We start from the raw sequence: 15582 nt of genomic DNA on the forward strand, positions 1-15582 counted from the left end.
TAATAGTTCAATTGTATTTAATTATCTATTTATATTGATTGTCGAAAAAGAGTAACTACTGAATTTCTTACCGGTTCTTCTCGGTAGAATCGACATCCGAACCGGTGGTAGCTTTAAATTTAATCTTGGAAAATGACAAAATTGCTCGCAATAACCTATTCGAAATGAAGTATTTTTTGATTTCGAATAGAAATGAAGTATTTTTTAATTGGACTCGATATTTTTATTTCATGAATTCGACAATTTTAAATGATTTCCTTAATAGAAAAATTAAACATGCACAGAATAATAACTTAATGTATATCTTCAAAGACTGCTTGGTTTTGATCAAATATTTACTGTAATAAAATATTCCTTTTAAGTCAGTAATTCTCTCCACTATAAAAGAATGCATAATTTCATTAAATACGAGTAAAAACTTAAACGTGTACATAGTGTTACTTTTTTCTTCATTAATTTTCTTAAATTAATTCATTTCTTTCTAAATAAACCGAATAGATTCTTGCTTTGTGTAATATTTCCTGTATTGCTATAATTGCTATCTGCTAAGTGCATCTCAGTAACATGCATTTTAATGATACATATGATCCTGCATTTATATATATTTCTTTTGTAAAATAATTTGTGTTAAATTTATAAGATTTTGTTTATCTTATGTATTTAATTATACTTAACAAGGACGCCTATATTTATATGTGAGAGATTGTGCGTTATTTATGTGTTGTTTTGCATAATATAAGCTTCCGGTATAAAATATTAAGCACAATAACTATTCTAATTTTTTTTTAAATAAATTAAATGAATATTTTGTATAAATTTTAACTTACGTACTAGCTGTATCGTAGCACGCTGTAGGCCGTGGCCTACGCACGCCTACGCTGGGCGCGGTATGCAAGAGACCAACCGCTACGTACTCGCGTTACTATATAACGGACCACACTGGCCCGCCTAGGCCATTCCGGGTTGAACCACTACGCGCCTCACGCGAACTGTCAGTGAAGTGCCCGTTACATTACGAAACTTGCAGGTAAGTTCGTCTAAGTTAAGGGACTTCATAGATTTTGATAGGGTTTATTTATCTTCGTGATAAGTAACAGACGTAGAAAAAAAGTTTCATAAGGAATTTAATGATGCGATATTTTTTTGGACTTAATTTAGGAAACTAATTGTAGGGTTAAAAAAATATTGGAGACATAAATATAAAACTTACAAGCATACAACGTAAAAATAAATATAAAACAAATAAATGTTAAATCCTCGTAACAACGAACTAACTTTCAAAATATTAACGCATATTATAAATTATAGTGGCAATAGAGGTATATATTGTAATGTAAAAAGTTATTTTTAATTTACCAGACCGATGTATGCATCGAGGGTGCTTGCTGACCTATGTGATGCGATCCACATATAAAATCCTTCAACGGCTATTTCATCAATAGCTATCAAAAAAGTCGATAAAATCACTTATTTTTATTTATTATATGCAACTACTATCAAGACAGAGAAAAATATGAGCCTTATTAATTGACGTAAATTAAATATATTAAATTATTTGAGTAGATGTATACAATAAAACTATTGCAAGTACTGAATGTATCATGTGATTTTTTTATTATTTTTTTTTACTTCTTTTAAATTTAAGCTCATACCGTTTACTAATTCAAACATAAACTTCAGGAAGACGGAGAGTCACATAAAATATACCAAAAAAAAAAAATTATATAAGAAATCATTTAATCAAAGTTATGATTACATTTATTTTAATTTATATAATTATCTCTTATAATTATTAAGAAGATAGATCTAAATTTGTGGTGATTATTCGCGTCAGAAATTTATATATGTACAAATCTAGTACAACTCAGAGTACAAAGTACTTTTTAAAAATAAAAAGCATTCAAAAGTTCATTCTATACTCATATATAGAGAATCTTTAAGTTGTATAAAGCATAATTAAACCTTTGGCATTAAGAAAGGGGTAAGAGCTGTCGATAATATATAAATAAATTAAGTATAAAAAAAACACGTTTGCTATCTTAAAAAAAAACTGATAAATTATTAACAAAAGAAGTTTAGAGCCCATAACGTAATATTAATTAATTAAATATTACATTAAACTATTATATATTCGCCAAGAAATAACATCAACTAGGATTAATTGCTTTCTTATCGTTCTAATACCAGTCAGTAAATAAGTTAATATAAACAAAATTATGAGAACAATTCAAACACTGTCCATTACATTTGAATTATTGAATGAAATTATCTTAATTTAAACAGTCTTATAAGTACTTTTGAGCATCGTCGGAATGCAGATTATAATATTCTTACAAAACACTATTTTTATAATTTTCTAATAAGAATAAATCAAATCTTAATAATTTCTAAGCCTTCAAAATTGCTTTATTAAATTGTAAATATTATATGTCGTTTATCGTATGGAAATATTAATTAGTAAATCGTATATGAAAGCTGCTAAAATAAAAAAGTGAGCAAATAAAATATACTCACCTAAATTAAATTTACAAAAATTAGAACCTTTCGTTTCAATCTAGTCTTATATCAAATTACTAATCCTCTTTTCATGTAAATAGAGAAAATGGTCCGAAACATTTCATATTGGATTTCATGAAATTCTAAGTGTAGATTAAAAGATTTGTTTAAAGGCAAGCATCCACATTAGTCGGAATAAGTTCTACAAATATATCTTGAAAACCGAAATGTTTCACGAGAAAATCTCAGCAATAAATTGAAGGGTTTTGTTTTTTTTAGAAGACGATAAACACTTTAAGAACTTTTTCGTCTCGTAGACGAAATTTATTTATCTGTGCTCTACCCTAATACATTGAAAATAAATAATACTGACTTCAACCAATGTTTGCTAAGCTCATTGAGTAGTATCGAATAATACGCATAGCTTAACATTTTTAAAGTCAGGATTGATAAAACAAAAATAATGTGGAATCATTATTATTTTCGTAGTCTGCTTTAATAATTTAATATTAAATTAAAAAGAATATATATATATTAAGCATACATAATAACGTCACATTACCTGTAAAAATATTTGGCCACAAAGTCTATAATATAAGCAAATTCTGCATCATTAACTTCTTATTTTTAAAATTATTATTATTAATTATAAATATATAAAAGGAATATATTATAACATGTATATATAAATGATAATCTATATGATTATATTATAAAGTATTAGAAAAGTGTGCCCTATTGCTGCACTAAGGGATACTGTAGAACGGTGTTCCTTAAGAAGATTTGGACACCGCCCCAATGCTTATACACATCCGAAAATGCAGGTTTCCTTAAAAATATTTTACACCATCGAGCTGAATTACAAGCACAAATTAAGCACATGAAATTCAGTGGTGATTTTTTGCGAATTTGAAATTACAATCTTCGGTTAATATTCATATGTTCTAAAGACAGGTCAATTTTGCCTCGGTGATATTCACGCACAACACTAAAAATTATATTGAAAACAAACAATTTTTTTCATCTTTACTTCGGTAATTTTATGGCCTTAAATAACAACAAAAGCGTTGTTCAAATTAATGTTTAATTATAAAATCTGATTTATCGCATCGCAATTTTAGGAACTAAACCGTTTTGTTAATTGACTGCTGCTCTGCGCGGCTTACCAGCGTTAAGCGTTAATGTTCCACACCCGTCGGTCGTAGCGTGTGTATAGTTAATGAACAGCCTATCTAACGCCTTTTTTTATCTGTTTGGCAGTTCTTATATAAGCAAATTTAAGCAAACAATAAAAATATCTCCTTAACTTCGTGTAATAGTATAATTTTTACATCGATATGTTGTGGCAAGTTAACAAAGAGCAGTTTATTCAGTTAAAAAAAAACAAATGTATAAAAACGTTAGTAGTAAAGCCTAAGCTAGCTAGCTTTTATGTTAACGCTAATACTCTGAATTGACTGACAGGCAGTTCATAAGGCCGTAGATATCGTCAATTTTTAAACGTTAATTATTATCATTATAACATATTCACATTAAGAATACAAAGGATAATAATTTTAAAAAAATGTTACTATGTCTAAATATAATTTTTCATATAGAATAAAATTAATACGATAACAAACTCAATAATTTCGCCTTATCATTTGTTTTACTTATTAATTAATATAATTCCAAGTATTACGGCTTAAAAATATATTTTCTTCTGATGTATACTATCTTTAATTTATTTCTTTTTATCTTAGCCTAAGCTCTTGAGAAATACGAAAAAGATTGATAAATTATATAATTGTATTATAATTAAATTATATTTTGAGATATTTTGAATAGAAGAACGTATCAAAAAATAATTTTAGTAGTCTCTGAACGGTTGATTTTGGTATCAAACTACTTATTCTTTGAATATAAAAAAACTAATATGGATTTATAAAAAAAATAGTATCACCACACATATCAGTCATCCACACAAGGATAACCCCAAAATATATTACTAATATAATTATACGCCAGTTTCTGATGACGGTATTATTTCATATTATGAAAAAAGTCCATTCTGCGGCGTCTTTCTGTCTAACGCGATAGAAACGAAAACCAAATGGATTTTGATATGATTTTCACTAATGGATGGAATCATTCGTGAGGAAGATTTAGGTGTATAGTTAATTAACGTTTTGTTTGTAAATTAGCAATATGACGATGATTGTTGAAAAGAATTATGATGCCGGAAGAAATCATGCTGACTGGGAACTTTAGTGGCGTGCACCATGTAAACCAATATATAATAATATGTATTACGATATAAGTGTATTTCAATCTCAAAAAATATCTTATAGTTTATTAGCAATCTAATAAAATAACCATAATAGGTTTATTTAATAAGTAGAACTAATAAAATACTTTTTATAAAATAAATATCATGCCAATCTAAAAATATATTTAATAAATATTTTTTACAATTAAGGTACTTATGGCTTAAAACATTTTAACGCATGAATGAGTTTACCTGTAAACGGAAAATCGTTCTGGTTCTATTAAGGATTAACAATGGAGATAAAAATAATTTTACAATCAGATCATCGACGTGGAATAAACTGCTTACAATAAAAAGGGAATGCGTTAATAGGATTTCTTACTGAAGAACTACACAAAAGTTAGATCCTTAAAAATTTCAGAACTCTATATTTTTAATTAACGTTTAAGTAAAATACTGGTGGTAGAGCTTTGTGCAAGCTCGTCTGGGTAGGTACCACCCACTCATCAGATATTCTACCGCAAAACAGCAGTACTTGATATTGTTATGTTCCGGTTTGAAGGGTGAGTGAGCCAGTGTAATTACAGGCACAAGGGACATAACATCTTAGTTCCCAAGGTTGGTGGCGCATTGGTGATGTAAGCGATGGTTAACAATTCTTACAATGCCAATGTCTAAGGGCGTTTGGTGACTACTTACCATCAGGTGGCCCATATGATCGTCCGCCTTCCTATTCTATAAAAAAAAAATGTCACGGTTGAAGATTGCAACGATATTATGTTACGTTCGAGTGAAATACTTATGACGCTAACAAATTTTATTTCTGTTACGACTTAACCGTTTATTTTTTAAGATTAAGTATAAAAAAATAAATTTAGAAAATTTATGAGTATGAATATGAACATTTGAACGTGAACAATTTTAAGTGTTTCATTTATACGAAGCGCAATTCAAAAAGTCAGTAAACAGAGATAATACAAATTCAAGTACAAAGGTTAATTCGTTCAAAGTGAAAATGTAGTCACGGTCCAAACTCATCATATCAGATAGTCGAAAACTTGTTTTTAAAACGCTCTGTAGTTCAAAATTTCACGAGCTTCGTTGTGAATTTGTTTTATTTTTAACTTCGTTGCTTTCGCTTATGCTCTGAATTAACTGGCCGTGTCTTAAGAAATATATCTTTAATAAAGTAATAGAGCAGAACTAATTAACCTTCAATAAATAGAGAAATTTTTCCATTTACTCCTACGTGCTAATATAAAAGTTAAAATAAAAATAAAAATTTGATGTGTTAAAATAAAAATACCTAATGTTATAAGGCATTACAAAGTACTCTTGATCGAACGGCGGCTACTCTAAAAGAATAGCTATTTATGTATAGGATATTATAGCGTATTAATATGGGTGTAAACTTTTTTATATATCTCAATACATCGTCCAATTAAACGGCAACAGATGCAACTACTTACTTAATTATACTGGTGGTAAGGTTTTGTGCAATCTAGTCTCGGTAGTCTCCGGGCCTCTCATGGGATTTTCTCTACAATAAATTTAATAATTTTTGTTGGCCCTACTTGGGATTTTAATGTAAGACCTCGACCTGCACTATATATACTACTACTGTGATTACAAAAATAAAGACGTAGATTAAAACTTTTGCAATTCTTAAGATCGTCGTTTTAACACAATGTTTATCATATTATGGTCACATAGAAGAACTCGTTGAAACTTGTAGAGCTCTCTGACAATATAAAGCGTGTAAGTTATTGAGTTTTAACGTAAAACGGAGTAGGAGACCATTCCAGTTTCTAACAAAAATAACCTGGAAGATATATTAACGTCTTGACATCGCGCGTTTAGTTCGTCTCGAGGACTTTATAAAAGTATTCGCCTGTATGAAAAGCTTTTATGTGAAATCTAACTCACGACACTGAGAATGTGTAAATAGAAATGTGAGGTGAATATAACAAATGATTGTTTTAAAAATATTTCAAACATTCGATATTATGTGTGACAGCGGGGGCGAAGTGTTAGGAACCCTATGTCCTTTCCTGTACCCCGGCATACAGGTTGTATGCAATATTTCATGATGATCGGTTGAATAGTTACAACGTGAAAGCGTAACATACAAACAAACAGACTCACTTTCATATTAATAATGATTTCTTAAAATAAATTATAGGAACATTATGCTATCAAATATTTTGAAATGCATATATCAAAGTATTTTACAGCATTTTTTGTACATGAAAAATCCAAAAATTCACATTTTTCGATAGCATAAATCTGAAATGTATAAAACGATATCAGATACTATCTCCATGACAAAGAAAAATCATAAATATTCCTCTAGTGTGAGGTATTATACGTGATACGACATCACGTGAATATTCAAACGTTTGGTTTGGTAAAAGAAGAAAATATTTAAATATTTATAGATTTCCAAAAAAACTTTTACAATGTACAATTTCAAAATTTATACACTTTTATCATATTCAACTTTAATTGTAACGACTCATTGCAATACTTATAATAAATTTAATGCACATATTGTTATCAAAATCACTGTAACAACTTATTTTGTTGTTCTAATTGATAAATAAATATATTTATTTTTTCATAAATATAATTAATCACATTTATTAATTTAAAACCTCTTTATTTTTTAAGAAAACAAATACATATTTAAAAAAAAATATATATATGGTATATTTTTTATTATAAGTTTTTAATTATTTTGTCTATTTATAAGAAATTAAATTGGGTGTTAACTTAGTAATTAAATAAGTAATAATATACCACTTTTTGCAAATTGTTTAAATGTCAATTCTTTTATTGTTATTAATAAATATGTATATTATAATTAATAAATATATTTTTAAATTTCACCTTTTAACAAATAATGGATGCTGAGTTGGTTCATTTAAAAAGAGAATGATACAGCGTTTGTATCAAAAGGTAATTAATGGGAGCTTCTTCATTACGTTATTAACAACTGACGGATTTTGCAACAGAGCTAAGTAAATATCAGACACGGCAGCGTATATATTATAATTATTATTTAGTTAACTATGTCAATTTCAAATCAATATAAGATTAAGACTTTGTTGAAATAATCTGCTTCCATTAAGCTCGAAAACTAAATAGCAAGATAATAGATTATTCATCATACAGTATATTATTAATTATAATATGTAAATGTTGATCAATTTAGTTACTCTGTCTTCTGGGATATCATTACCTGCAGTGCTATATTTTAAAAACTCACTTCATATATCATATATCGTTAAATATTGAAAACGGACTTATTGCGTTATGCTATTTTGCTGCATATATATATATATATATATTTTATAGAGAATAGGAAGGCTAATGGTAAGTGCTCACCAACGCCCATAGACATGACATGGCATTGTAAGAAATGTTAACCATCGCTTACATCACCAATGCGCCACCAACCTTGGGAACTAAGATGTTATGTCCTTTGTGCCTGTAATTACACTGGCTCACTCACCCTTCAAATCGGAACACAACAACCAAGTACTGCTGTTTTGCGGTAGAATATCTGATGAGTGGGTGGTACCTACCGAGAACAGCTTGTACAAAGTTCTACCACCAGTAAAATTAAATATTATAGTTGTTGTGGTCAATGTCGTATATTACTTTTGGATATTTGACAATCCTGTTCTGCAGTGAATTTCGGGTTTGTCTTACATAACTGTAATAGTCTTTTAATAAAATCAGGTTGCCTTAATGCTGAATTTTTTAATTTCATTTGATTTTGGCAACAATTAGCTTTCGTATGATACGATGAGCAGACAAAAATTTTTTTTATTAGACGAAAAATGTGTTATTCAACATAATTAATTAAAATTCAAATTTTTAATATAAGGTCACGATAAGTGATTTATAATATTATTTATGATTGTAATACTTTGTTCAATCATTGTTTAAATAAAATAAAAAAAGAGATTTTTTTTAAAACTTTTAAAGTAAATGTCTATAAAGATAAATATTTCTAGTGAAAACAGTATTTGTGACCGTCGTAACGCTACAGGTGGTTTATGTACGTCCATTTTATAAGCGGCAGAGTTGTATTTTTCTTCGTATTTAATTAATTTGACCTAACAGATTTTATTAGAAACCTTGTAAAGTTAACTAGATTTTTTAATGAAACTAATGGGATTAACCGTGGTATTAGGATTTTTAACGAGATAACTTATGAAGGGAAAGATTTAATGAAAACGTTTCGACTGAAAAAAAGACGATCTCAAATTATTACTCATATTTTATTTTATATTTTAATGCCATTTGTAATATTGTTAAAAGTTATCATGCTTAATTATTTTTGTGAGGAATCGACTTAAATATTAAAAGGTATACTTTATTCAACTAGGTTAGAAGTAATTTTGAATCGTCATTTAATAATTTTATTATTTAAATTCAATAGACTCTAAACAAGAAACCGTCAAATGAGTTATAAAGCATTTACGTTTTTTTCTTATAAATAAAAAGATAAGAATAAAAAACAAATACTTTTCGGTAGCAACAATTTAAAATGTATAAAATACACAATATAAACCGCACTGCTGTACATATTAAGCTAATAAATCAAAGTTCTATTGTTTATGGAATATGTAGTTAAACAATAATTATATTAAGATTGATATATGGCTCACTCACCCTTCAAATCGGAACACAACAATACCAAGTACTGCTGTTTTGCGGCAGAATATCTGATGAGTGGGTGGTACCTACCCAGACGAGCTTGTACAAAGTTCTACCACCAGAACAGGATTGTCAAATATCAAAAAGTAATATACGACATTGACCATAATAACTATAATATTTAATTTTACTGGTGGTAGAACTTTGATTATTTTACTCACATCTGGAGTGAGGCCATCGAGAAACACGGGGAGGCACTTGCTGTTTCTTTGGATATCTCGAAAGCGTTTGATAGGGTTTGGCATGATGGCCTTATCAGCAAGATTCCTGCATATAGCCTGCCTGCTAGCCTGTGTGCGTGGATTTCAGACTTCCTGAGTTTCCTGACTTTCCTTCGTTACGAGTAGTGGTTGATGGCCACTCGTCGGATCAAATGGCTATCAATGCCTGTGTTCCCCAGGGGTCAGTGCTCTCGGCGACACTATTTCTGCTGCACATTAATGATCTGCTGATGCCCGGTATCCATGGGTACGCAAATAATTGCACAGTCGTCGAGAGTTACAAGTCCAACACGCGAGCTAGTGAGGCCCAAATCCAGGCTCAGAGAGAGGCCATGGTAGAGCGCCTGAGCGTGACCCTCAAGGCAGTGTCGGATTGGGGCGATGCCAATTTGGTCATGTTCAATGCATCCAAGACGCAGGCGTGTTTATTTTCTGCCCAAAAAGAGGGAATTCCAGCTACCTCCCTCTTTCCGAAATGTGTCTGTACCTGTAACTGACCATCTTGACATTCTTGGCATTACTCTCACGTCGACTCTAAATTTCGGCTCTTTTATTGAGTCCAAAGCCTAAATAGGCGCTCGAAAACTTGGTATCCTCTCCAAAGTGAGACGTTACTTTACTCCAGAACAACTGCTAAGCTTATATAAAGCACAAGTGAGGTCATGCATGGAGTACTGCTCTCACCTTTGGGATGGCTCTGCCAAGAACCACCTTCAGGCACTAGAGTTGATTGAGAGGCATGCCAGAAGGCTGATAGGAGACGACACAAGTCCAAAGTCTTGAACATCGACGTGTGGTTGCATCACTCTCAATCTTCTATCGGATACATTTCGGAGAATGTGCTCAGGAATTACATGAACTGATTCCTCCAGCCCCTTTTTACTATCGAATGGCCAGGCAAACGCGACCAAAGCGCCATAGGTATACAGTGAAAATTCCCCGCCTACGTACGAATACCTTTTGAATCCACATTCATCATTCGCACTGCGAAACTATGGAATGCTTTGCCTGAGTCCGTATTTCCTGATAGCTACAATGTTGGTGTCTTCAAGTCCAGAGTAAACAGGTTTCTTATAGGTAAGCATGCTACATCCTAGACCGTGTCGATGCTTAACATCAGGCATGTCAACGGTCCAACGCTGGCCTATTAATTATAAAAAAAAAGAAAAGATTATTAATAGTACTAGAAGCTCAATTAGCAATTGGTCGTTCAGCAACGAATACGGTGATTAACAATCAGAGCGTTGCAAAATTTCATTTCCAAGGGTTGGATGTAATTGCGTCATGTAGGTACGTTTGTTTAGTCTTTGAAACATGATGAGTATGCGTCTATTGCTTCTCTATGAAATTTCGCTTACCATGACGTGTCGTGTTCACATTCAAATATCTCTGTAAGTAGAGTAATAGAGTTTTGTAACTTTTCTCTTCATTTGTGTTAGCATGTTCTCTTTAGTCGCATTGGGAAAATTTATTACTAACTTATTTAACTATTGTATAGTGTGCAACAGGTATTCGTAGATGGTTGCTAGATAAATTAATTAATTTCCTATTACTAAGATTTTTGTGTCTGCATTCTATCTATTTAACAAAGAAAAACACACACTTACACACACCAGACAAAGGTTTTTTTTTGAGAACTCTTTGTTACTTTCTATAAATTCGTACTATTTCTCACTCTTATACAGTTCTGTCAGTTGACTTTACATGGAATTATTCACATTGTGTTATACGTACCGCTTGCCTAAATTCACTGATTAAAAATTCTGTATAATATTGTTAGGCACATAATGCTTTAAGTTTATTCTGCGATATTTAAGGTATGTATAAATATAACAAACAAAGTTGTGATGAATCAAGACTCCTAAAGGCAACAAGTTGAATTAACTTATTTTTTATAAATTAACATTTTTTCCACATATATCATTATTAAAAAAAAAAATTGTCACCTACTCATAGGGAGAGGAGGCCTTAGGACAGTAGAATATTTAAGGGCTTACTTTTTACTTCAAGCTAATTAACTTTACTCACATGTATTTTATTTTCATTTCAAACATAACGTATAACGAATAACACCATCTACTTAGTAGTTACTATGTATCGAAAGGCCGAAGCAAATATCTCTGAATTCCTAAGCAAATTTCAAATTAGTTGTGAATTATTTACCATCTCAAAAGCAAATATTTATTGGTATTTAATCTTCGGCCTGAAACTTACCCCGAATTATTAAGCTTTAATATAAATAATATAGGCTTATTTGTATAATATAATCCTTTTTAGCCCCCAATGTTTGTCAACTATGCAATATTATGCGGATTAATTTATTATTTAATGAGTGAAACAAAATTAGAAAAATAATAATTTTGCGATTAATGATTTTATTTGAGTGTCTGTCTGAACGTGATAAACTCCAAACTACTGAACAAATTTTGATACGGTTTAATAGGTTATACTTATTTAATAGGTGTACTTTGTACACATTGTACCAATAGTTTTTTGCCGGCACAACCTTGGGTTTGAACCCGAGGGCTCTGCGGCTTAAATATCTAGGTACTAAACCAACGAGGCAATCATGTGACTGTAAGAATATGATGATACATAAACACTACATACCAGTAAACAAACAGATGAAATTTCCTGTTGGCAACACTAAACTAGAACTAGTTTAATGTTGCCAGCTCTCATGATTTATTATGAACATAAGTATCTTCAATCAAATAAAGCGTATGCTTACATAAATGCAGCTTCTAAACTAAAATACCCGTTTCATTAGTTTTCGTTATGTTTTAAATTTCAACTGGTTTTTTTTTTGAGAAATGTATTAATTTGCTTAAATGGGATATAAATATGAAATAGTGTCCTTGTTTGTTCTCTTTATAAGAAAAAGCAGAGATGAAGCAACCTAGCTGCTTTGTAAAATAGTTCAACATGTATACCATGTACCATTAAACGTCGCTTGCGATGTGATGCATGGTTGATTATTATATTTGGAGCTTCTTCCACCAATTTTAGGTTTCTTCGCGACATGGTTTTTTTACGCCAAGAATCATGTGAATAATTATAAACAAAAATTTGTACATGATTACGTATTGGCTTAGATTTGAACCGTTCCATTAGTTGTACCCACTAAGCGATCTCGGTACCTTTACATTTTAATTTGTACTACATTTTATCATTTCTCATCATGTAAAAATAATATAAGCCGAGATGGTCTAGTGGTTAGAAAGCGTTAATCTTAACCGATGATCGTGGGTTCAAACCCGGATAAGCACCACTGAATTTTCATGTGCTTAATTTGTGATTATAATTCATTTCGTGCTTGACGGTGAAGGACAACATCGTGAGGAAACCTGCATGTGTCTAATTTCATTGAAATTATGTCACATGTGTATTCTACCAACCCGCATTGGAGCAGCGTAGTGGAATAAGCTCTAAACCTTCTCCTCAAATAGGGAGAGGAGGCCTTAGCCCAGCAGTGGGACATTAACAGGCTATTACTGTACTGTACTGTAAAAATAATATTTATAAGCATACAGCGCTGGTGTATGTGAAGAACATTTTTATTTAAATTCTAAATTTCTCTAGCAAAGCTTTAAAGTTTACATTTTTATACTCAAAACAAAAGATGATTCATATTACATATCCGTCTTTGTTGATAAAAGAGCTGGTTCAGTGATCACAAAAGAGGTTTAACAAAAGAGGTTTCTATTAGAATCTAAAGAAAACCTTTAACATTAAAATAGTTTCTTATATTGACTTAAAGAAAGCCAGAAGAAACCTCGATAAACAGTCTATCATATTTTTATTTTTTTAATTTCGAACAGTATGTAGATACTGTAATAAAATAGTTTTATAATAAACTTTATAAAATTATTTGGTATCAAATAATCTATAAAATTAAACAGACTCTGAGCAAAGGTAAACCGCTGATCAATTAAACTTGTCCACTAAAGCTTAATTACTCAAAATAATTATTTATACATAAAATGCAATGAACTGTTTCTTAACGTTTGTACCGTTTAGATTAAAAAGGTATTATCATCAAGTATGTTTCCTGAGGATCAAAATTATAATTATAAAAAAAAAACAATTGTTGTGCAATGTCATGCAAAGTACCGTATGGTTTTTGTATTTTTGTTTAAACACTATATCTATTTACCTCTATTTTTTATCTGTTTTATGTACATTATATTGTTTGTAATAAAGCTACCTATCTACCTAAATATATAAACCATTTATCTGAACATCGTGAATTCAATCGGTAATCTACCATCATCAGTGCACCTCGAATGGCAACTAAGGTTGATAATTGCTTTAAATCGCTAACAAATTATAGGGATAAGGGTTCGATTAAGTTCAATATCGGATCTGTAATTACAGCACATGTGCCAAGAAGATAGATCCATCTTAGCTTGACTGCGTAGTCAATGGTAATAGAATCAAAGGTGCCATTGAATGGAGTAAATTCGATTAGTTGAAACGAAATGAAGTCAGTAATTACTACACCAAAGCTAGCCAGTGAGCATTGAATGTAGTTCAATACGAGATATTTTATATGTCTATGACGTAGTTTTGTTTCAGATATTACATACAATAAATTACTATAGCCTTTTTAGAGAAATTACTTTGATTTTTACAGGCTCTTGTCAATCGTTATTTTAAAAGATTGCTTATTCTTGCTTATTTTGGAATATTATAGTCTTAAACGTAAAATAGCAGTAATTTAAATCAGCCAGTCAGTAATGGATACTAATAAGATATTTAAAAGGCATATGTAATATGGAAAAACAAGCCGAGATGGTCCAGTGGTAAGAGCGCGTGAATCTTAACCGATAATCATGGGTTCAAACCCGGGCAAGCACCACTGAATTTTCATGTGCTTAATTTGTGATTATAATTCATTTCATGCTTGACGGTGAAGGAAAACATCCTGAGGAAACCTGCATGTGTCTAATTTCACTGAAATTCAGCCACATGTGTATTCCACCAACCCGCATTGGAGCAGCGTGGTGGAATAAGCTCCAAAACCTTTTCCTCAAAAAGGGAGAGGAGGCATTATCCCAAAAGTGGGACATTCACAGGCTGTTACTTGATGTAATATAAGCTTATATAAGAGTAATACAAGCTTATATTATAATTACATTGACCTTGGCGTTATTTAATTTTGGACTATGTGTTATATAATTCTTTATAAAGCCTTTCATCGTCATAATAGTTTTGGGTGTGGTTTTTTTGGTGACTATTTTCATTACAATTCAACCACTTTATACATTTCCCATGGGAATCTGTAATTTAATTATTTCATTAAAAAACATTGTTATGTCCGTTGTAATAAATACCATTATGAATCAAATTGCTTGTATAATAATTCTTTTATTGAGTAGTAATAAAACGTTTAAGCTTAAAGTTTTTATGAACAATTACCCCTTTTTCAAGATGGCGGAGAAAACTCATAAGAAATATTCGTCACTCCCAACACAATATACAAAAATTAACAGTCTCAGCTCACATGCCATTTATTCCGACGTATGACTGGCCTACTTGAAATTTAAATTCAATATTGGACTGTGTTGAGATCAAAATTATATTTTTAATAAAATAGTTTAGTTAAACTATAAGACTAAACATTAAGTCTGTCGTATATTACTCTTTTTACGATTCATATTAAATGATGACTCACTGCGACTTATTAAACATTTATAATGAATGAAATCATTCTAACAATTATAATAAATGGCTTAAAAATATGATCAAGCAACCTGTATACATTATGAACATAGAATAAAGTTATAAATTTAAGCCATAACTTCATACTATTTAGAGATTGAGCTATTATTTCAAAATAGTTTAATTAATACCGAAGTGATATGCTGGTTCAGCTAGTATTTTATA

At 30.5% G+C, this 15582-nt stretch overlaps 1 protein-coding gene across 1 annotated transcript in view; it reads left to right on the top strand.

The window, feature by feature from the left end:
- The first annotated feature begins 961 nt into the window (after positions 1-961).
- LOC126774249 (allatotropin-like) overlaps positions 962-15582 on the top strand; it is a 29044-nt gene continuing 14423 nt past the window's right edge. Inside the window, exon 1 of the mRNA XM_050495674.1 lies at positions 962-1027. The gene's annotated coding sequence lies outside the window, so the exon portion shown is untranslated. The remainder of the gene's footprint in view (positions 1028-15582) is intronic.

The sequence above is a fragment of the Nymphalis io genome, chromosome 16 (assembly GCF_905147045.1).
Source record: "Nymphalis io chromosome 16, ilAglIoxx1.1, whole genome shotgun sequence".
In the NCBI taxonomy this organism is placed as follows: Eukaryota; Metazoa; Arthropoda; class Insecta; order Lepidoptera; family Nymphalidae; genus Nymphalis; species Nymphalis io.